The sequence below is a fragment of the Pogona vitticeps genome, chromosome 3 (assembly GCF_051106095.1).
Source record: "Pogona vitticeps strain Pit_001003342236 chromosome 3, PviZW2.1, whole genome shotgun sequence".
Classification (NCBI taxonomy): domain Eukaryota; kingdom Metazoa; phylum Chordata; class Lepidosauria; order Squamata; family Agamidae; genus Pogona; species Pogona vitticeps.
In genome coordinates, this window is record NC_135785.1 from 188246203 (window position 1) to 188269545 (window position 23343).

General features: G+C 40.8%; 1 long non-coding RNA gene across 1 annotated transcript in view; it reads left to right on the forward strand.

Moving 5' to 3' along the window:
- LOC144588176 (uncharacterized) overlaps nt 1-1133 on the forward strand; it is a 167619-nt gene extending 166486 nt beyond the window's left edge. Inside the window, exon 3 of the long non-coding RNA XR_013543556.1 lies at nt 418-1133. This is a non-coding gene — a long non-coding RNA (uncharacterized LOC144588176). The remainder of the gene's footprint in view (nt 1-417) is intronic.
- The last annotated feature ends 22210 nt before the right edge of the window (nt 1134-23343 follow it).

Here is a 23343-nt window from a genome sequence, read left to right on the forward strand (position 1 = left end):
TCATACCTCAGGCAGCTGCTTTGTTTTGCTTGATATGAGAGACAGGTTTCCTGGAAGGCATACAAAAAAAATAATCTTTTGTTGAATACAAATACAGATGTTAGTTGTGATGTATGTGTTGCAATGCATGTTTCAGAAAATTATATTAGGGATGCTTGGGATTTAGTTGAGATTTCAACCCATAACATTTTAAGCATCTTTCTATAATTTAACCAAGTATTGGGAGCAAAGAGGATTGAAAAAAGATTTAAAATTCATTGGGCTGAAAACTCAACCACTCCTCAGAAAAGATTTAGCAGGCAAAAAAAAAATCAATCACAGATAGCTATAGCTATTGACATCCAATCATAGGAGCAGGTAAAGTTGCTGTGCAAATGACAAACAAAGGATAACTTCACAGCAAATATTTCTTTGCAGGCCCTTTCTTTGCTGCACCTCAGAAGATAAGGCTGAACTCCTGACCATGCAGTGGTTGTGAGGCTCCCTCCAGCTCAACTTTCAAGCACATTTCAGATTGATGGACCTATCGGTGGCAACAAACAGCCCGCCTGTATTGCTGCAGCTGCTGCATCATAAGAAACATAGCAGATCTCTGGGAATCATCCCTAATTATTCAAATATTCTCTTTTTTTTCTTGTTGCTCTGAAGTGCCTGTTTGATTGATATTATATATTGCTTGTCCATAAATGGTATGGTCAGACAGCTTAATAAAAATAGGTTTTCAAAGCTTCTTTTGGGGGGGGGGGCTTGAGAGGGGGAAATCACAATTTATACCCAGATCTACCCAAATCACCCGACATAGGCAGCAGGGATGGCTGAGGGGACTGACGCCGAGGGAGGCCCAGAAGGAGAAAACAAGAAACCGGGCCTTCTCGGCGGTCGCCCCTCGGCTGTGGAACACACTCCCCACTGAAATTCGGCTGGTACCCTCGCTGGGTGTTTTCAAAAGCCAACTAAAAACTTGGTTATTTAAACAGGCCTTCCCTCCAGTCAATTAAGTGATCTTTTCTTTCTTTTTCTTTTTGAGTTTTTGCCATCTTGGATACTATTAATTATAATAATTGCACTATATACGTTTTATAAGCTGTTTTAATATGTTTTAAGATATGTAAGCCGCCCCAAGTAGATGTTGTCTAGAGGGGCGGGATAGAAATCAAATAAATAAATAAATAAATAAAATACATTTTAGCTTCTAATGATTCAGTGGCTACCTATCTTGCAATTAATACAATATAAGTAATCTTGGCTTTCTCTGTATGCTAACATTTTCTTTTAACACATGTTATGTGATAGACACTGTGTAAGGTTTCCAGGTCAGCAGCTTCCCATCCCCTGAGATTTAGGGACTAAATTCTGAGTCCAGGGGACAAACTCTGTGATATTAATAGGAAGCGGACTGTTTGTGTAACAATTGCAAAATAAGTATGCACATGTCTGTGTTTGGGAGAATAAAACAGAGAATGTGGCTATCCCGCCTGCTTCCTGAACAAATATTATGTGCACCACACACATATCAAGCATCTTGAATCACTGCTGAACCAGTGAGTCCAGTACAGAGGAGGAGACAAGCACCTAGACATGAAAGCCACCATGCATAATAAAATAACATTTTCACCTCGTCCAGCATGATTTGCCCTGAGATTTGACTTTGCCACAAAACATAGGAATTCATCCAGAGTTTAGCCAATATCTTAAGACATGGCAACTCTAGACATTGGGGATGCTATTCTGTACATTTGGAAAACTAGAATTCTTGGATGTCTGTATTTCATTTGTATTTTATACATTTTCTAAAAAGAAAGAAAGCAGTAGTTTTCACATTTGTCACTAGAAATGGAGAGATGCCCTTACTTTACAAATAGACAACTAGGTCAAAGAGTACTGTAAGATTCCAAAGACATGAGACAGGAATCAATGGTTAAACAAGGATAAAATATTATGTTTTCCCTCCTGCTTCATAAATGCAAGGGTACATTTTTCATAGAATCATAGAATAATTGAGCTGGAAGGGACTGATAAGAGCCATTGAGTCCAATTCCTTGCTCAAGTGTCCAATTTTCTCTTGAATGCCATCAGTGTTGGAGGGCTCACCACCTTCTGAAGTAATTTGTTCCGTTGCTGTACCGTTCTAACAGTTGGGAAGTTTTTCCTGATATTCCGCCTAAATCTGGCTTCCTATAATTTGAGCCCATTGAGGTCCTGCACTCTGGAATAATTTTAAAGCAGATCCCGCTTCTCCTCTCTATGACAATCTTTCAAGTATTTGAAAAGTGTAATCATATTTCCCCTTAGTCTTCTTTTCTCAAGGATAAATACAGCCATTTCTTTCCTCAGAGGGTAGTTAAGACTACCGAAAGCACCTTCCGCAGAGCCTGGATGCTGCTTCTTTTATTTCAAAACTGGGCAGTCATTATGACATCAGGTATGAAGATGAAAATGTAATCCCATAGAGTCCGAAACATTGTAAAGTAAATGGAAAGATAACTTTATTATGTGTCTAAATCCAATAATTTCTAACATGATTTCAGAAGCCTATTTTGAACATACAAGAAACTTTATATGATACATATCAGCCTCGCAACCTATTTAGAGTGCCAGGAACATTTACCCAACCTTGAGACAAATGAATTCATAAAAGACAGTATGTCAGAGCTTATAATCATTTCCCCACATCCAGGCACTATACATATGAGATACAGGCTGGAAGTTTCATTACTCTGCAGAGGTTTGATGCTCTTCTTGAAAACTAAGCCTTTGGTGATTAGAAGTATTCCTAAATCTAGACATGCCACCAAAAGACATATCCAAGGATTCAAGACTCAGAAGTAATCCAAGTAGTATAAAAAGAAAATAAGGGTGTGGAAGAACTAGTTAGATGCATACAAAGTCTTATGCACATTACACCAAAAAAACATTCACGTTCACCATTTGGGCACAATGTCCATGAAGTTTATGAAACTCATAAATTCTCATTTTCATAATCAAAATATTCCCTATTCTATTATGGCAACAAATGAATGAAATTGCAATGGAGTACAAGGATTTCCACATATAGTACTGCAAAGGAAAAATTGTACTTGGTTTCCTCAGCTTACATCTCCTTGCCCTCAACTGCTATGCTTTTCATTGCCCACTTAACTGCCCTGTTTGTGCACAAAGATTTCAAGCTGTGATTTCTTGCACTGACATCAGGATATCCCAGGATATTAACTAGTGAGTGGAGGTAAGCTGACAAGATCTCCTTGTGTAGTTACTTCATGCAACAATAGAAATGCAAACTCAGAAATAAGAACTAGAACTCAGGGCAAGCTTCTCTTTGTGAAAATAAAAGACAAATATTTACTGCAACTTTGTGTGTGCATAGGATGGGACCACAAATGAGTCCTGGAACAACTGAGTGATAACCTGCCTATTGAGGCGCAATCCACTTCACAAAGTATGCGTCCCATTTTTATGTGTTAATTGTGTGCTGAATAAGACTAGGAGGTGTGATTTCTCCACATTCATCATCCATGGATGTTTAGCTTTACAGCTTTGCTCTGCTTTCAGCATCTCAGTTGCCTTTTAAAAGCACTGGCCTGGAACCTTGGCTTCAAACAAACAAGCAAGCAAAAACCCTCACAAGTTCATCTGAGAACTCCAAAGAACCAGCCACTCTTGCTGTGCAGCAACGTTCTTGAAGGATCCCTTCCATGAGTGTGCACCTATGCTCATGCGCATTCAATGTGCACATGCTAGTGGAAGGGGGAAGTCAGGCTCAAGATGGCACCTGGCTATGTTTGAAAATGTCTTATTTATATGTTTGTTCATTCATTTTAAAATATGCCTTACCCTCCTCTACCCCCTCCCTCCTTCAATCTAGTTAACTCTGCTACTGATTTCAGTACTGGAGATCTGACATCTATAGCTACTGAATCCCAGTCATATTTCAGCCTAAATGATTTTGTGAGATAAAAAAGGAGGATAAACCAAGGTAACACAATGGATATTCCTTTGAGATCTGTGGAGGAAGAACCAAGATCAGTCTGAAAGAAACATCTACAAAAGACTGATGAGTATAAAGTAGCAGCGTACCTCTCCTTTAAACAGTTCAGTTCCTAGGGTATGCTTAATGGCTTGATCAACATTCTACCAAAGTGAAGACCAACCAGAGCTTTTAAAAAAATACTTTTTTGGACCACAACACCCAGAGCCCTCTAGCCACAACTCAGCTCTGCTTCCGATCAGTCCTTCAGACAAAATGAAGTTGGAATTTGGCCCCACAACTGGCACCACCTCCACAAAAGCTTACTCACGTTGGAGTGCACGGCTCTGCTTGAATGTGTGCCAAGGTTACAAAATGGAAGGTAATCATAGCTCTTTTGTCTGAGCAGGGAATGCTTTCGACTCAGCAACAGAAAAAGCCAGACGCAGAGTATTGTTTGGAAAAGAGAACTGTTTAGAGGGGGGAAAGGTGTCTGCTTTAGAGTCCTGATTCCTGGCCTCTTTTTCCTGCTTTCTGAAAAGGCTGATAATAAAGATGAAGATAAGAAGAAAAGCACTTCAACACAACAAATAATACCACAAGTGCAGGCTCCACCCTTTGGTTCTCTTGAAAGTACATGGCACTCTGTCTACTCAAGACTTGTTTACTGTGTTACCTTCCCAAAGAAGAGCTACTGTACATCTACGGTTACTGTTACAAAATATGCTTTCAGAGTTTATGTATTAATTCATACAGATTACGAGAGTAAATGTCTGTGAGGGACCTTTGGACTCTGACAGTTAGTGTGTCTTAACATGAATTAGACCCACGAATTGACCTAGATGCAGAACTATTCGACAGGGGAATTTAATACACAATTTTAATAATACATTAGAATTGAAACACGCAGATTTATTTGCACTGGAGGGTAACAAAGATTATAGCAAAACTGCATAAATGACTATGATATGTGTGTAAAGCAAGTTACTAGATATTAAAGTACACTTCCTTTGGAAAAGGGAAATATTAACTCAGAAACAAACCAGTCTGCCAGGCTGACAAGATCCAACAGGTTGTTTAGAAGCCTGGGGTGTTACAGAGGGCAGGATTCAGCCTGTAGCAGGGGGCAAGGACTTAGGCTAAGCAAGAAGTTGGTACAGGGGGTTGGGGGGATGGTCCACCTCCTCAATTTGGCTAATAGCTGGTACAGCCATGAATTGGATACTTATTTTATTTATTTTATTTATGTAATTTATATGCCACCCACTCTACCCAAAGGTCTCTGGGCGGCTTACAACAATTAAAATACAATTAAAATAGGTCCTTCCCTGCCTCTGAATTCAAAGAGAGCCACATTTTTTTTGCTAAGAGTTCCCCCACCCTTTGTTGGAGTCAGCCAGTCTGTTGAAAGCAGTGAGTCTGTTAAGGCCTGTAGATGATAGCAGTAGCCATGTTTCCTCAGTTTGCTGTTTTATCTGCTCAACTGTAAATAATGAAACCTTTTCTTCTTTTTCCCAATAGTGTCTTAGAGGGAGTTCTTGAGACTGTGACAGTTAATGAGAAAAGAGGGTAGACTAAAATCTGAGGAACTAGAAGCTATTCTGCTCTGTTAATCCCTGCACTTTTGTTGTGCAGCTAGAGAAGTTTAACCAACATTCAAAACTCTGCATAACTGTTGTGGTTTCCAGCACAGCCTCCCTTCTTCTATGAGTTTTGGTTTAACCAGCTACACTCACTCAACATACATACACATGTACAGTTATTTGCAGACCCCAGTCTCTTTGTGGGTTTTCTCCCAAGCTAGCCTGCCTGCAGCATTGCTGTTTGGTCATGCAGAAGTATCTCTGCAACTTATTCCCAGAAAGACTGCTCCAAAAAGGCCACACACAAAACTTAAGTCGCTTTAATTAATTCATGTATTTCTTTTTGCTACTTATATATTGCCCCATCGTGCAATACACTATTTTAAAAATGTTAACCCCTTGCCAAGCTCATGAGTACTTTGGGATTCTGGTTTTATTGGTTTAATGGGGAAGGAGAGCTCTTTAGATGGCAGTGTGAGTTACACCATTGACTTCAGAATGTGGTAATTCAGTCCTGTTGCATTGGCAGCCCTTCTGTTCATTCTGCTGAGTAGCACTGTGGAGTTCCGCTCCATAGCCCTACAACAGCAGGAGTCAAGATCTTCATTATAATTGTGCCTGATGAGCAAATAAACATGACATTCTTTTTAATGGAGTAGTAATGCACATAACAAGTGATTTGATGGAGTGGGGCGTCAATAGGCAGGTAGCTGGAGTATGTTATAAGCTTTGTGTCTTTTCTAATACTCTACACAGATGGGTACCCTTAGGCTTCCTTCGTCAGACTCCTCTGAGGCACTTTCGGCTTCTTCTTCCTTCTAGCTAGAAAGTGGCAGATTTGTATGCCTTCTCCATGATGGTTGGCAACAGACCTGCACACATGGACACTAGCCTTATAGGCTTCTGTAAGGAAGTTTTGGCATAGGTCATCTTGCTCTATCCATAAATAGATTTCCTTAATAATAAAGAATAGGAGTTTTTGGACCAGATATTTATATGTGATAATAGCAAGATGAACACTTGGTTGCTGTCCTCTGTCAATATAAAAATTGAAGGGATACAGTGGTGCCTCGCATTACGACGTTAATTCATTCCAGCGAAATCGCTGTAGAACGAAAACGTTGCAATGAGAAAATAAAAAGCCCATCGAAACGCATTGAAACCCCTTCAGTGTGTTCCAACGAGCTGGAATCTCACCGTCCAGCGAAGATCCTCCAAAGGGCGGCCATTTTCGGTGGCTGTCTTGCGAGGAATCGGTCCCTAAACACAGCGGGGAGCCATTTTATTTACCCTGCAGCCATTTTGAAACCGCCGATCAGCTGTTGGAAAATTGTCATTTTTGCGAAGAATCGGTTCCCAAAGCAGGGAACCGATCATTGCAAAGCGAAAAAACCCCATTTAGACCATCATTTTGTGATCGCAATTGCGATCGCAAAAAGATCGCCATAATGCGGTTTCGTTGTAATGCGGGGCAATCGGTAAAGCAAGGCACCACTGTACTTTGCTAAGAAGCACACTTCAGAAGCACCCTGACTAAATAAGCAGATTTGTTTAGGAAGTTCACAAGTGGTAGGCTACGATGAAGGAATCGTCTGCAATTAACGTTTAGCTATTATGGCCATGTAATTTAATTCTTAAATTAAATTGGTTACCAGTTGCTGCCCGGGCCCAATTCAAAGTGCTTGTTTTGACATATAAAGCCCTAAACAGCTTGGGCCCTGGATACCTGAAGGATCGCCTCCTTCCATATGAGCCTACCCAGCAGTTAGGATCTAACCAGGGGGCCCTTTTGAAAGAGCTGTCCCTCAAGGAGGTAAGAGGGGTGGCTTGTAGACAAAGGGTCTTTTCAGCAGCTGCCCCCAGACTATGGAATGCCCTCCCGACCGAGATTCGTCTGGCGCTGACGCTGGTGACATTTTGGCACCAGGTCAAAACCTTCCTGTTCCAGAAGGCTTTTAATTGAAATAATATCAAATCTGGGTCCTGATGGCAATTTTTAGAGTATCTATTTTAATTGTATTTTAATTGTTTTATCTTTTTATTGTATTTTAATTGTTGTAAGCTGCCCAGAGACCTTTGGGTAGAGTGGGTGGCATATAAGTTAAATAAATAAATAAATAAAATGTACAAATACTTCCAAAGCCCATGCACCACCCTACAAATGACAAATAAAATATCATGTCCTGTGAATACTGTACAGCCATATACATGTTTATGTAACTCCTATGAACTTCGATTCACCCCAGTAAGCAGGGACATAAGATCTAATTCAAAGTTTCACTTTAGAAAGGGGGGGGGGCAGAATCTGTTGCTTCCCTGAGGGATGATATGTAAGTTAACAAAAATTCAACATGTTGTGCAGGAAGGGCACTAGAAGGGTGAGTCCAGATGGTGATATTATGTATTTGTCTCTGAATTTGTATTTTATTTTAGAGCTTTGAAGACTGTGCACCTGAAGCTGTTTCGTTCTCTTGTGGATCGCTTGCCTTGGGCAGTAAAGATAGCTGGGACTTTGTTCCTGTCCCATTTTGTTTGAAAGATGCATTTGCACACTTCATTTTCCTTACAAGCAAGTCCTGCTCTGGCACAGGGTTGGTCAGTGGAACGCAAAGCCATGTATTTTTTAGTATCCAGTTTGGACTTTGCTTCTCTAGTTGTTTTATTATTTGGTTATTCTACCTATATAACTTTTTTGAGAAGCTCGCTATGTTTACAATACTCATATGAAGAACCTAGCCCCATAGAACCCAGGCAGTGGTATTGCCTATAATATAAGAACTGGTGCTCCGGTGAGGGTTCAAAGTCCAGTCCTCTTTCTGGATATTCAGTTCCACTTATCTATGTTTTGGGTTTTCTGTCTTTAATCCCAAGAGACACAATATTCCATAGCCAATAAGTACACTTAATCCTCATTGTGTTCTTATAAAGTTTCCTGCTTTTAAAAAATAAAATGAAATAAAGCCTTTTGTTTTGTTCTGCAAACAGTGAATTTCCCACAAAGATTCCAGTCTTCCCTTTTGTTCCTCAGTAGCTTAGCACCTGAGTACTCTTAATAACAACAGGAGCTCATCTCAAATTGATAGGGGGGAAAGCCATATGAATAAGCAGTTCTCATGGGATGACTGGGTTATCCTTAAGAATGGACATTTGAAAAATACACATTTGACATCAGACACAACAGATCTCTCTATTTGTATGCATGTCACAGAACTCTAACTCCACAATGCAGCTAATTCACAATCCAGCAAAACATCCTTTTGGCATCGGGCATACCTTCCTTAAAGGTCTTCTTCAGACTATTGATATTTTCTCTCTCCTTCAGCACCCTCTTCACAAATTCCTTTCTTCTGCATTATTTACCACTCCACGTCCATCATTTACCACATGCTTCATATTGTCAGTTCCCTTCACTCTCATCCCTTCATCTCCCTGCACTGCCATCTCTGCATGTTCTTAATTAGGTTTGTAAGGTCTCTAGGAACAGGAGATGTCATTATGTGTTTTGTAAAACATTGTGTGCTGTTAAGCAATACAATGAATAAGTAATAGAAATCTCCTCTCTCTCAAAGTTAAATCTAGGACAATTGCCATTTAAAGGTTTTCATTTGATTAAGCATCTTAAGTAATTAATTAAATCAGTTTAATTTTCATATACTTTAATGTCTAAAACTGGTACCTTTTTGTGAAAAATATGGAACAAACTCCATTGTTGCACAACATTAACATTTAATAAACCAAAGATTCCACTTAATGTTAGTGAGACCGTAGTATTTAATGAAATCCAGCACACAGTAAGTTTATGCTTATGCTGAGTTAGACCACTAGGCCAGTTAATCAATTGTTTGTTCAGCTTCTATACCACCCACCTGACTACTAAGCCATTCTGGGTGGTTTATATGTTAAAGTAATAAAACACACACTATACCAACAATGAACATAATAATACAAAATAAAAATAAAACAACCAACAATTTAAATAAGATAGTTAAAATGATATAAAACAATATAATATAGTATAGAGCGAGACAGCAGGATTGGTAGTATGAATGTTGAGACCACTCACTGTAATTAGGTGTTGTAATTAAGATGTCGTAATTATTGCCAATTTTAAGTAGCAGCAGCTCTCTGGGGTACCAGGGGAGATTTTTAACTCCCATCTGAAAATCTTTGGCATTATCTGCTGTCCTCTCATGATGATACATTTCCTCTTTGTGTCATCCTTTGTTCGCATATTAATAATACTATCTTATTTGGTCATTATAGTTGGGAAGCATCTAATGGTAGGAAGGATGGGGTCATTCACACAAGTCTTTGATCTAATGTCCCCAGCCACACATAAGTCAATTAGCCCTTTGCACATTCAGCCCAAAGATATGACAAGACATTTGTGTATTTGATGGAAGGCTCACAACAGCACAATAAATACAGTTACATTTTTTACAACAGCTCTGAGAATACACCAGCCAGCATGGCCTGTGTGTATGTTGCACAAAGTATTCTAGAACCTAAAAGGTGATTTCCCCACATCTGCTGTAGTAAAGAGATGTGCTTCAACTGGAGTGCCAAGATGGAATGTTGGAGGGCTTTTTCCTAATACTTTCTCTCCCTTGGGCCTTAATGCTACCATATAATACTGGTGCGTTAACTCTGAAGGGGACACACACAATGCTGTCCCATATGTTGAAACTTATCCATGTGCAACATAAGAGCTACATCTGTGGGATGCCAATTCCACATGCAAAGCCACCTAGAAGCTCAGACTGCATGTAGAGAAGAGTATATCAATCATCCTGCCTCAGAGAGGTAAAAAGGAAAAGAAGAGAAAGTAAGAAGTCTGTGTAAATCAAAAGAATGAGCGTGCATATCTCCTTGCACGTGGACAATGGGCAATTATAAAAGAACCAGCTTCTGTTCACAAAATGGGTCATCAAATCCTTAATGCAAGAGTTCACATTGAAATATTATGCAGCAAACACCTTATCTGCTCATAGGAATGTTGAGGGCAAAGGAAATGGACCATAGCTCAGTGGCTGAGGGCACAGATCCCAAGAATGCAAGTTCAATTCTTGATTCACACAACAAGGAGATTCCTGGTTCACAAAGCAGACAACGGGAACATGTTTTGCTTAGGATCATGAACAGGAACGCTGCTGCCCTTCAGGATACAAGGCTGGTTCAACCATTTAATTGATGTGGTATAAGGCAGTGTTGGTCCCAGAGGGGTTGATTATCTCCCCAATGCTGTTTAACATCTATATGAGGCCGCTGGGTGGGGTCATCAGGGGGTGTGGAGCATCGTGTCATCAATATGCTGATGACACCCAGCTCTACATCTCCTTTTCACCAACTGCAGGTGATGCCGTCCTGTCCCTTCAGTGCTGCCTGGGGACCGTACTGCAATGGATGCAGGAAAATGGGCTGAGGCTGAACCCGGACAAGACGGAAGTTCTGAGGGTGGGTAGCACCATGGCTGGCAGCTTGGGTGACTCTCTCACATTTTGGGGGGGTGACCCTGGCCGCGAAGAGTGGGGTCCGCAGCCTGGGGGTACATCTGGACCCGACGCTCACCATGGAAACACAGGTGGCATTGGTAGTCCACACCACCTTTTTCCACCTTTGGCAGATTGGCCGGCTGCAGCCCTATCTCGACACGGGGGCGCTCACTACCTTGGTGCATGCGCTCGTAATCTCAAGATGAGACCACTGTAACGCGCTCTACGTGGGGCTGCCTTTGAGGCTGATGCGGAAACTTCAAGTGGTGCAGAATGCAGCGGCCAGAATCCTCAGTGGAGTGAGGAAATACCAGCATATTTTTCCTATGCTGGCCCTACTGCATTGGCTGCCCATTCGTTTCCGCATCAACTTTAAAGTTCTAATGCTCACTTATAAGGCCCTAAACGGTTTATGACCTTGATATTTGGCGGAACGCCCACTCCCACCAAGATCTACCCGGATCACTCGTGCGAGCCAGGAGGTGAGGCTGAGGAGCCTGACGCCGAGAGAGGCCCGAAAGGAAAAGACACTAAACTGGGTCTTCTCGGCGGTGGCTCCTCACCTCTGGAACAATCTCCCTCCTGAGATTCGCACGGCCCCCACTTTGGGCATCTTTAAAAGTCAATTAAAAACATGGCTATACATTCAGGCGTTCCCTCCAGCTAATACCTGATTTTTCTGTTATTCTCTCTTTATTTATTTTCTACTCTATTTTTGTATTGTGTATGTTATATTATGGTTTATGTAATTTTTTAAATTATTTGATTGTTTATATTATTCTGGAAGCTGAATAGAGTGGTCTTTTAGGCCAGATGGGCGGGGTATATATCAAATAAATAAATAATCCGAAAGCCTTTGTGGTTTGCAACTTACATGAAGAACAACTCAAACCAGTAGGTTAAACGATATTGCTTGTGGAGCCAATACTGTTCACATAACCAGTTGAACAATGGGAAATGGCACTGCCTTCCTCCTGCACACATTGTACAGAATTTGGCATCCACAAAGACAACATCACATGTGCTAGCACAGTGGCATCATTGGACTTTAGCCATTGATTGACTGCCTTCATTCCTAAAAGTAGAGGACAGGATATTTTGGGATCACTCATATGTACTGTAGGGTTGCTGTAAATTGGAGGCAACTCAACTACATGTAAGAACAACAAAGATCCATTATCCTTGAACAGTATAGTATTGTAAAAATCAACAGCTTCACACTGAGCAACTTCTCACTGTTTTTCTTTAAAAGTATGTTACTTCAACCCAAAAAACTGCATACAGTAATGAATGTTAAGACCATCCAAAGACAGCAGTTCACTGTATGACTTTTCAAAAAAGAAAGAACCATATCCTTGACTTCTGTGGCTGTTTCTTCACACATGTTCCTTATCCCTATCCAAGCCCATGCATGTTAGTAGGAAATTTATGGAAATAAATTAGCATACTGATACAGTGGATAATGAAAAATAACTGTGAATTAATTATGAAAATTGATACACCAAGGGTGTCTAATGCAGAACATCAGAGCCTAGTACAGTAATTCAGAAATGGATTGGCTATCAGACCTTTGTTGAAGGGTTGCAAGGAATTGTCTAACGAAAAACATTATTTCCCCCTATGCAAGGGGCAAAAGCTGTGCCATTCAAATCAGCAGCCATTTTGTGAATGGCTTTAATGGGCATTGGGTTTGACATTCAATATGTTGTATCTTAATTTGGTGAGATGAAACTACGCTAGTGCACTCGGTGATAATGATGGTTTCATTTGTTTACAGCAGTGTCTCCCAGAGCCTTATTGCTGGAAGAACACTTGGGAAGAATGGACAGATGGATCTACCATTTCTATTGAAATGTTTATTGAGCAGCCCGGCTGCTGTCTTTCAGATTCCCCCTCAGCTGTCTTCTGTCTCATCTTCTGCAAGAACTCTGTTTCTTTTCCAATCATTTCCTCTTCTGTGAATCCTCATTTGCCCAGTCCTCTCGTCCACTCCTTGTTCCCAACCTCTTTCTTTTTTATATACCTTTCCCTCAGACACAGAAAAATTCAAATCTCAGTTACTGAACCTACTGACTTATATGTTCACTGACTAGACCCCAGTGAACACAGTGGAATGTAGTACTTTCAGGTAAATATGCTAGGAAATATGTTTCATGTTACACTGCAACTCCCATCAATCTTCAACATCATCTCCACTGGCTAGGGCCAATTGGAAACCTAAAGAGCCACACGTTCTCCATTCCTGAGCTAATGTACTACCACAAGCACCCCACCAGCCAGGGTATTCACCCAAATCAAAAGACTACTAATTACATCAGATGTGGGCAACATGTGACCCACAGGTTGCATGCAGTACCTCAGGGTCATAATGCAGCCTCCAGCACTTCTGTCTCCCCTGGCTCATACACACCACAAAAAATATAAAGGGGAGGAGAATTGTTCAAAAAAAATATCCCACAGTGCTCCTAAGGATGCACTGAGAGGCAATTTTTACCATATTTTAGGGACTCCAGCACACTAGCTCAGCAGACTCCAGCAATCTAAAATGGATGTTACGCTTTTAGATTTTAACAGAAGGAAAATACAAATTATTTTTTAAAATGTTTTCTTATAACTTTAAAAGAGAACTTTTAAATGAATACTCTATTTTTAAATTAACATGCAACTTAGCCTCTTTGGCATGCCCCTCCCCTTTACCCATGCTCCTTTGGGGTTGCAGCCCTTGGGCTGCTGCCCAGTCTCAAAACTGGCCCTTGGTACTGCAGAGATCTCTGATGCCTGGGTTAAAGTGTACCTCATCTGCTTCACTTTTCTTACTATTATCAGAACAGATATCATTTATATTATTTTTATGCCCACAGCACTCAGTGTGGCTACAGCTTCCCATATGCAAAGACAGACTTTTAAAATCGCAGCTTTGTTAAAAGTGATCGCTGGGCTCCTTAACAAAACTGCAGTAAGGTTCCTTCAGAAAGAGAATGACTGAATGACCACTTTAAGCCTGTATTATGTATTCTAACCAATATACAGCATCCTGGCATTAGTAATGCAGTTGAAACAAGAGTCATGGATATCTCCTGAAGAAAAATGTTCATGTTTGTGGAAAAATCGGCAACAAAAAGAAAACATTGTGAATAAGTTCCTCATCATATGGGCAACTTCTGACTGGAATGGTATTCAAAAGTGCTTAAGCACTGGTTTTTATTGGAAAGATTTTTCAACATAATATTGAGATGAACAATAAAATGGCTTCCTTTTTTCATCAAGAAAGATTTTCTCTATCAAAGGAAGAAAACCCTTGGATCTAACCCATTATGCGAAAGGGTGTGAAATAGATAGCAGAAATGTCAAGGTTTAATTTTAAGTATTATCACTCCTTCATGGATTGCTGCCTTGATGTGGTGAAGGGGCTTGAGTAACTCAGAAAAGCTATGGGCTATGCCGTGCAGGGACACCTAAGACAAACAGGTCATAGTGGAGAGTTCCAACTAAATGCAATCCACCTGGAGTAGGAATTGGTAAGCCACTCCAGTATCTTTGGCCAGAATACCCCATGAACAGAAACAAAAGACTAAAAGATATGACACTGGAAGATGGGCCCCTCAGATAAGAAGGCATCCAACATGCTACTGAGGAAGAGCAGAGGACAAGTACAAGTAGTTCCAGAGGTAATGAAGTGGTTGGGCCAAAGCCGAAATGACACTCAGTTGTGGACGTGCCTGGAAGTGAAAGGAAAGTCCAATGCTGCAAAGAAAAATACTGCATTGGAACCTGGAATGTAAGATTTATCAACCTTGGTAAGGTGGATGTGGTCAAGCAGGAGAAGGCAAGATTAAACATTGACATCCTGGGTGTCAGTGAACTAAAATGGACAGGAATGGGTTAATTCAATTCAGATGATTGTCATATCTACTATTGTGGGCAAGAATCCTGTAGAAGGAATGGAGTAGCCTTCATAGTCAATAAAAGAGTGGGAAAAGCTGTAATGGGATATAATCTCAAAAATGATAGAATGATTTCAATACAAATTCAAGGCAGACCATTCAACATCACAATAATCCAAGTTTATGCACCAACCACCAATACTGAGGAGATTGAAACTGACCAATTTTATGAAGACTTACAACAACTTCTAGAGCTGACACAAAAGAAAGATGTTCTTCTCATTCTAGGGAATTGGATTGCTAAAGTAGGAAGTCAAGAGATAAAAGGAACAACAGGAAAATTTGGCCTTGGAGTTTAAAACGAAGCAGGGCAAAGGCTAATACAGTTTTGTCAAGAGAACAAGCTGGTCATCACAAACACTCTTTTCCAACAACACAAGAGACTCTACACATGGACATCACCAGATGGGCAATACCGAAATCAGATTGATTATGTTCTCTGCAGCCAGAAATGGAGAAGTACTACACAGTCAGCAAAAATAAGACCTGGAGCTGATTGTGGCTCTAATCATCAGCTTCTCATAGCAAAATTCAAGCTTAAACTGAAGAGAGTAGGAAAAACCACAGGGCTAGTCAGGTATAATCTAAGCGAAATCCCTTATGAATACACATTGGAAGAAAAGAACAGATTTAAGGAACTAGAATTGGTGAAAGAGTGCCTGAAGAACTTTGGATGGAGGCTCGTAACATTGTACAGGAAGCAGCAACAAAAACCATCCCAAAGAAAAAGAAATGCAAGAAAGCAAAATGGCTGTCCAATGAGGCCTTACAAATAACAGAGAAGAGAAGGGAGACAAAATGCAAAGGAGATAGGGAAAGTTACAGAAAATTGAATGCAGACTTCCAAAGAATAGCAAGGAAAGACAAGGGGGCCTTCTTAAATGAACAGTGCAACAATATAGAGGAAAATAATGGAAAGGGAAAAACCAGAGATCTGTCCAAGAAAATTGGAGATATTAAAGAACATTTTGTTCAAAGATGGACATGATAAAGGACAAAAATGGGAGGGGCCTTGCAGAAGCAGAAGACATCAAGAAGAGGTGGCAAGAATACACAAAGGAATTATACCAGAAAGATCTGGATGTCCCAGACAACCCAAATAGTGTGGTTGCTGACCTTGAGCCAGACATCCTGGAGAGCGAAGTCAAGTGGGTCTTAGAAAGCCTGGCTAACAACAAGGCCAGTGGAGGTGATGGCATTCCAGTTGAACTATTTAAAATCTTAAAAGATGACACTGTTAAGTGCTACACTCAATATGCCAGCGAGTTTGGAAAACTCAGCAGTGGCCAGATGATTGGAAAAGATCGGTCTACTTCCCAATCCCAATGAAGGGCAGTGCCAAAGAATGCTCCAACAACCGTACAATTGCACTAATTTCACACGCTAGCAAGCTTATGCTCAAAATCCTACAAGGTAGGCTTCAGCAGTATGTGGACCGAAAACTCCCAAAAGTACATGCTGGATTTCGAAGGGGCAGAGGAACTAGAAACCAAATTGCTAACATGTGCTGGATTATGGAGAAAGCCAGAGAATTCCATAAAAACATCTACTTCTGCTTCATTGACTACGCAAAAGCGTGTGAACCACAGCAAACTATGGCAAGTCCTTAAAGAAATGGGAGTGCCTGACCACCTTCTCTACCTCCTCAGAAATCTATATGTGGGACAGGAAGCAACAGTTAGAACTGGATATGGAACAACTGATTGGTTCAAAATTGGGAAAGGAGTATGACAAGGCTGTATATTGTCTCCCTGCTTATTTTACTTATATGCAGAATACATAATGCAAAAGGCTGGACTGGAGGAATCCCAAACCGGAATTAAGATTGCCGGAACGAATATCAACAACCTCAGATATGCAGACGATACTAATCTGATGGCAGAAAGTGAGGAGGAATGAAAGAACCTCTTAACGAGGGTGAAAAACAAGAGTGCAAAAAAAAAAAAGGTCTGAAGCTCAATATCAAAAAACTAAGATCATGGCCACTGGTCCCATTACTTCCTGGCAAATAGAAGGGCAAGATATGGAGGCAGTGACAGATTTTACCTTCTTGGGTTCCATGATCACTGCAGATGGTGACACAGCCACAAAATTAAAAGACTCCTGCTTCTTGGGAGGAAAGCGATGACAAACCTAGACAGCATCTTAAAAAGCAGAGACATCACCTTGCTGACCGAAGTCTACAAAGTCAAAGCTATGGTTTTTCTAGTAGTGATGTATGGAGGTTAGAGCTGGACCATAAAGAAGGGTGACCACCAAAGAATGGATGCTTTTGAATTGTGGTGCTGGAGGAGACTCTTGAGTGTCCCCTGGATTGCAAAGATAACAAACCTATCCATCCTGAAGGAAATCAACCCTGAGAACTCACTGGAGGGACAGATCCTGAAGCTGAGTCTTCAATACTTTGCCTCATGAGAAGACTCCCTGGAAAAGACCCTGATGTTGGGAAAGTGTGAGGGCAAGAGGAGAAGGGGACAACAGAGGACGAGATGGTTGGACAGTGTCACTGAACCTACCAACATGAATTTGACCAAACAAGCTGGTCATCACAAATACTCTTTTCCAACAACACAAGAGGCGACTCTACACATGGAAATCACCAGATGGGCAATACCGAAATCAGATTGAGGCAGTGGAAGGTATGAGGGCCTGGAATGCTCTGGTCCATGGGGTCACGAAGAGTCAGACATAATGACTAAACAACAAACAACAATTATAATTTGTACACAAATGTTCTCATGAGTCAAAATAGAAAATATCTAAGTTTGGGACAGCCTTATATTACATAAGGATAAAAAATAATTACGATCTCTATTAGTTTTTATTTATTTTGATCAGTTTGGAAGAACAGGAAAGTAACAGCCACCTAGGACTGTGCTCATTAAATGTATTTATTTTTTTATTCTGAATGTTTCTTTAAAAAAATAATCAAGATTGTTCATTAACCAAAAAGCAACAGAGCAGTCTATAAAAGCAACAATAAAAATAATTATAAAATAGAATGTTAAAATAATTTGCAACCAATTTATAAAAGCAGCAATAGTCAAAATAACCCAGTCTCTGAGAGTGAAACTGTCTCCATCATCTGTCAGAGGGCAAGTAGTGGTCAAGCAAGGGGCTGGTCTCGTGGCAGCTATTCAAAATGCTAGGTGTAGCAACTTAAAAAAATGATGAATGAAACATCCGAAGGAATGAACTAAAAGGGAAAATAAAAGGGGTGGTAATAAACTTTTAAAGAAAGCATTCTACAAGTAAATTGCATGAGATAGTGCCAAACCCGTTGCACAGGACAAAGATATACAGCTTTATCTGCCTGATGTGTTGTCGAAATGGTGTATTCAACTAAAGAAGAGCCACAGTTGTGTAACAGGGCTGTACAGGAGTACCACTCTGACTTGGCAAGGTATGCCACAGCTGAATCACCTGCAAAGAATTTTGTCTGGCGTCTGGGCCCTTTCCATCCCACAGCAAAATCTCAATTTCCTTTTAATATACAGTAAAGCTGCCACCAGCCTTCTTTTAAAGCAGGATCAATTTCACCAGAAGTGGGTTAGTGACTTGGGTGTAGGACCCTTTGCACTCTGCACATGTTCTATAAAGTCAAATCTACTGTGGCAACACAGATTGAGCAGCTTGGCTTTCTGGATCAGCAGCCCTGCAAGACACAGAACCTCCACACCACCAATGACAAAATGAACTTTTAGATATACAGTATAAGAAAATGCAGAGCTGCATTGTTTGAAAACATGGAGCATATTCAAGATAAGCAGACACAAACTAGGCCAGTTGGGAACTTCAGTTAGCCTGGATCGATATGAGGCTAAGTGAGGCTCTCCAGATATTGTTAGACTGCAATCCCGCTTAGCCCAGCCCAAGATCAGCACGAACAGAAAACGTTGGGACCTGCAGCCCAACAACATCTGAAGGGGTGCCCCTCGCCCAGCCTTGGCTTAGAGCTACAGTACTGCTAAAATTTTGGACAATTGCTGCAATGATGGGCTAACATATTGGAAGAATCATAGATGGATATAATGAGACAAGAATCTTCTGAAAGCTAAAGGAGGAGAGAGGTTGATGTCATATAGAAAAAAATGACAGGAAGAAGATTTAGACAAAGAAACGATATTACTGGTCATACTGCATGAATTTAAGTAATTTAGGATTCATGATATTCAGCTAAGTATCGTGAACAGCAGAAGGAAATTCTTAAACTAAGCATCTCCTGTAGGAAGCATCAAATTAACAAAGATTGGAAGTACAGATATTATAAAAATGTTATATAAAGGACAAATATAATATAAAATGGCTCAAATATTAGTCTTATTTTATTAAATTGTATATGAAACTGGAGTTATCAGTGTTTTACTTCTGTGTAATTTTTATATTTTAAGTGTCAAGTCAATCAAAGTTTAATCTACACCTTCTTATATGGTTTACTAACTGTAAGAAATACAAAATCAACAGATACAATGTCAAGTCATGAAACTAAATCTAATTATTAGGTAAAACCTATAGAATCCATGAGATTTACACATGTGTTTACTTAATAAGCTTCATTTTTTTCCAATGGATTTCCTCCAGCTGGAAGTAACAATTTGATTTAACCCATGTTTTTGATACTTTATTTAAGTAATCTGGAGAGATATGTGGGATGAAATCTTTAAAACTTTTGATTGCTGTACAGTAAATGATTTTTTTATATGAAAGGTCTTCATATTTTCTTAAATTAAAAACTAGAAATCCCATACAACTTCAAAGCTTGTTTAAAGATCACTTACAATGAGGGCTAATGAAATCCATTATTGCTCACAGTAATCATAAAGATAACAACAGTATCCTCCCAAGAGTAGCAGGCTAGTTTAGGAGGTTCAGTCCTGTCCTCCAACATCTCACTATGGCAGTGGTCCCCAACCTTGGGTTTCCAGATGTTCTTGGACTACAACTCCCAGAAGCCTACACCACCACCTCTTCTGGCCAGGATTTCTGGGAGTTGAAGTCCAAAAACATCTGGAGGCCCGAGGTTGAGGACCACTGCACTATGGCACCTCCACCCACAGTCCCTGGCACATGAGACAGCGGCAACACTTTGCCAAAAGGTAGGGGCACCTTGTCAATATAACAATTAAATTTTAACATGAAAATTTTAATTCTGCTGGTGGGATTCTGGTAATCTGAGAAGGAACTTTTTCAAGTTCTATCTGCTAATAAGGCCTAGTATAGAGAAGCTGAGTATACAATCACCTGTCCCTTTCAGAGTGGATATACCAGTTTTCCCAGTGCCAGACTGTCAACATTGGAGTGTCCATCAAAATCCACATTTAACATACCTTTAAATCTAACTTCCATGGACTTGGAACTTATTCTTTGCAGATCTCCATGTTTATCTGCTGAACCTGGTAAGACACTAGGATCATACCAGAGTGGGGGATCCTACTCAGTTGCAACCCCATTCAAGAGAGGTAAACTTGGGCCTATTCTCCTATGAATAGCTGTCTGTCATCTGGTGAAATCCCTGCATCCACAAGTATGTTTGGTTATGGCTGTTGTGGGTTTTTCGGGCTCTTTGGCCATGTTCTGAAGGTTGTTCTTCCTAACATTTTGCCAGTCTCTGTGGCCGGCATCTTCAGAGGAGAGCCCGAAAAAACCACAACAACCATTAGATCCCGGCCGTGAAAGCCTTCACGAATACATATGTTTGCTTAGTGAGTTATTTATATTTAGAATGTTTTTTTTAATTTGTGTCATTTCTTGTTTCTTCTGTGTCCTACTTTAAGTCTTTCTGATTTCTAACTGGAGCTAACTGTATATTTTCTATGGTACAAGGATCTGTTCTACTAACATGCTAGATCATTCACCATATAGTTGGCTAAAGGAGGGCTCAAGAGAGGCAATGACTAAACTGGCCTCCAGAAGTTTTGGAAAAGCTGCTCCTTCTTTGGTAACTAGGCTGTAAGCGATTGTCTATCCCTTCCAGATGTGGGCTGAATAAAATGAATGGGGACAGATAGTAAATGAGTCAAGAAAGCATACTACAGGCTGGTTGCCAGTCATCATGGAAGGATGGGATGAGCAGTATTTTTCACTCCCATCATCAGATTTCAGGATTACCATGTGATTCAGACTCCTTTGGGATTAGGGGCTAAAGTCAACCAGTAGTCCCAGTTAGAGTACAGTCATGGAATAAATAATGCCATTAGTCATGTAAACCCCAGTGATCTAGTGGGTCTACTTCAATTGAGATGGCAATTGAATAAAGCCTTAAGAAATAATAGGAGAATCTCACTGATAAAATGAAATATGTGAAGGAACAGACTAGACTAAAACTGCTGTGTGCTATTGTCATTTTCAAAATCATTGTGTATGGATAGACTTCAGGCTTAAAGAACACTCACTTGGTGTTCTTTAAAACCCAAAGGTTCACTGAAGCAAAGAAGACAGCCAAAATGTGTAAAGCTAGTTGCCAAGCCCAAGCAGCGACACCAGCAGGACTAGTGTCAATGGTCAGCAGCATTATGGAGCTGGCACCACATCTGGCATTTCTGTGCTACACATAGCAACTCACTCTCTGTCTTTAAATGGCACAAGGCATCTGCTCTTCATGTGCCTGACAAAATGGGCAAGTACAAGGAACAGTACAGTCTAGGTACAACGGTAAGAGCTGGGACTTCCATACTACCCAGAAGGAGAGAGAGAAGAGGCAAGCAAGAAGAGGTGATGGAGGTTTTCTGCTTTTCCCTACTCACTTTGTCTCTGATTGGTGGCAGATTAGAGGAGGCGGTTCATCCAGGTTAAGTCACAGCATGCAAGCCAGGGAAGCTTCTATCTGTGGATTCACCCTCAGTTATTCATCATTCTGCTGGATGGAATGAGAGGGTAGAACTGGGCCGGACAAACCAGAAACCAAGAACCTTGACTGCTCTCTAGAGAAGCAACCACAACTTCTGCTTCCTAATCCGATTGCTAAGTAGTTTCAGTAACTGAGATTTGAATTTTTCTGTGTCTGAGGGAGAGGTATATAGTAAAGAAAAATGTTGGAGTGGACAAGAGAATGTGGGAAATGAGGGATCACAGAAGAGGAAATGATTGGAAAAGAAACAGTTCTTGCAGAAGATGAGACAGAAGACAACTAGGAGAAAATCTGAAAGACAGCAGCAGGACTGCTCAATAAACATTTCAATAGAAAAGGTAGATCCATCTATCCATTCTTCCCAAGCATTCTTTCAACAATAAGGCTCTGGGAGACACTGCTGTAAACAAATGAAACCATCATTATCACCGAGTGCACTAGCATAGTTTCATCTCACCAAATTAAGATACAACATATTGAATGTCAAACCCAATGGCCATTAAAGCCATTCACAAAATGACTGCTGATTTGAATGGCACAGCTTTTGCCCCTTGCATAGTGGGAAATAATGTTTTTCGTTAGACAATTCCTTGCAACCCTTCAACAAAGGTCTAATAGCCAATCCATTTCTGAATTACTAGGCTCTGATATTCTGCATTAGACACCCTTGGTGTATCAATTTTCATGTCTGTTTTCTGTCTGGGCAGCACAGCAAGGAAAACTTGGTTTGCTGAGCCTGGTCCTTAGAGGGGAGGAGGCAAAAGCTCATCACATGAGTAGCAAATTCTCCGACTCACTTGCACCTTTCCCTACAGTTCCTCTAGTTCCCCATAGCTGGTGTAATGGGTGATCCTCTCCCACGGCACCACAGGGAGGATGGGCAAAAGCATGCAAAGAAGGGTTTGTGCGCCTGCCCCACTGCCTGGACTACAGGCAGGCTGTGTTTTCTTCCTGTTCCAGACAAAGTGGCTCTGGACCCAATGTCCACCCTCAACCCAAAAGAAAAATCATCACCACCATCATCTTAGAACTGAAGAGCTGGAAGGGATCACTGAGTCTAGCCCCTGTCAAGGAAGCACAGTTTCCACCACTCTGCCCATTTGCTCTCCCTCTTTATTTGACAAGGAGGACGTGGGGCAAGGGGAGAGTCAGAAAAATGATTCACCTTATCCAGGCAGCCCCTTCACAGATTGCTGCCTTGTCGTGGCAAAGGGGCTTGAGTAATTCAGAGAAGCTATGGGCTATGCCGTGCAGGGACACCCAAGACAGACAGGTCATAGTGGAGAGTTCCAACTAAACACAATCCACTTGGAGCAGGAACTGGCACAAAACTCCATAGACAGAAACAAAAGGCTAAAAGATATGATGCTGGAAGATGAGCCCCTCAGGTTGGAAGGCATCCAACATGCTACTGCGGAAGAGTGGAGGACAAGGACAAGTAGCTCCAGAGCTAATGAAGTGGTTGGGCCAAAGACGAAAGGACGCTCAGCTGCGGACGTGCCTGGAAGTGAAA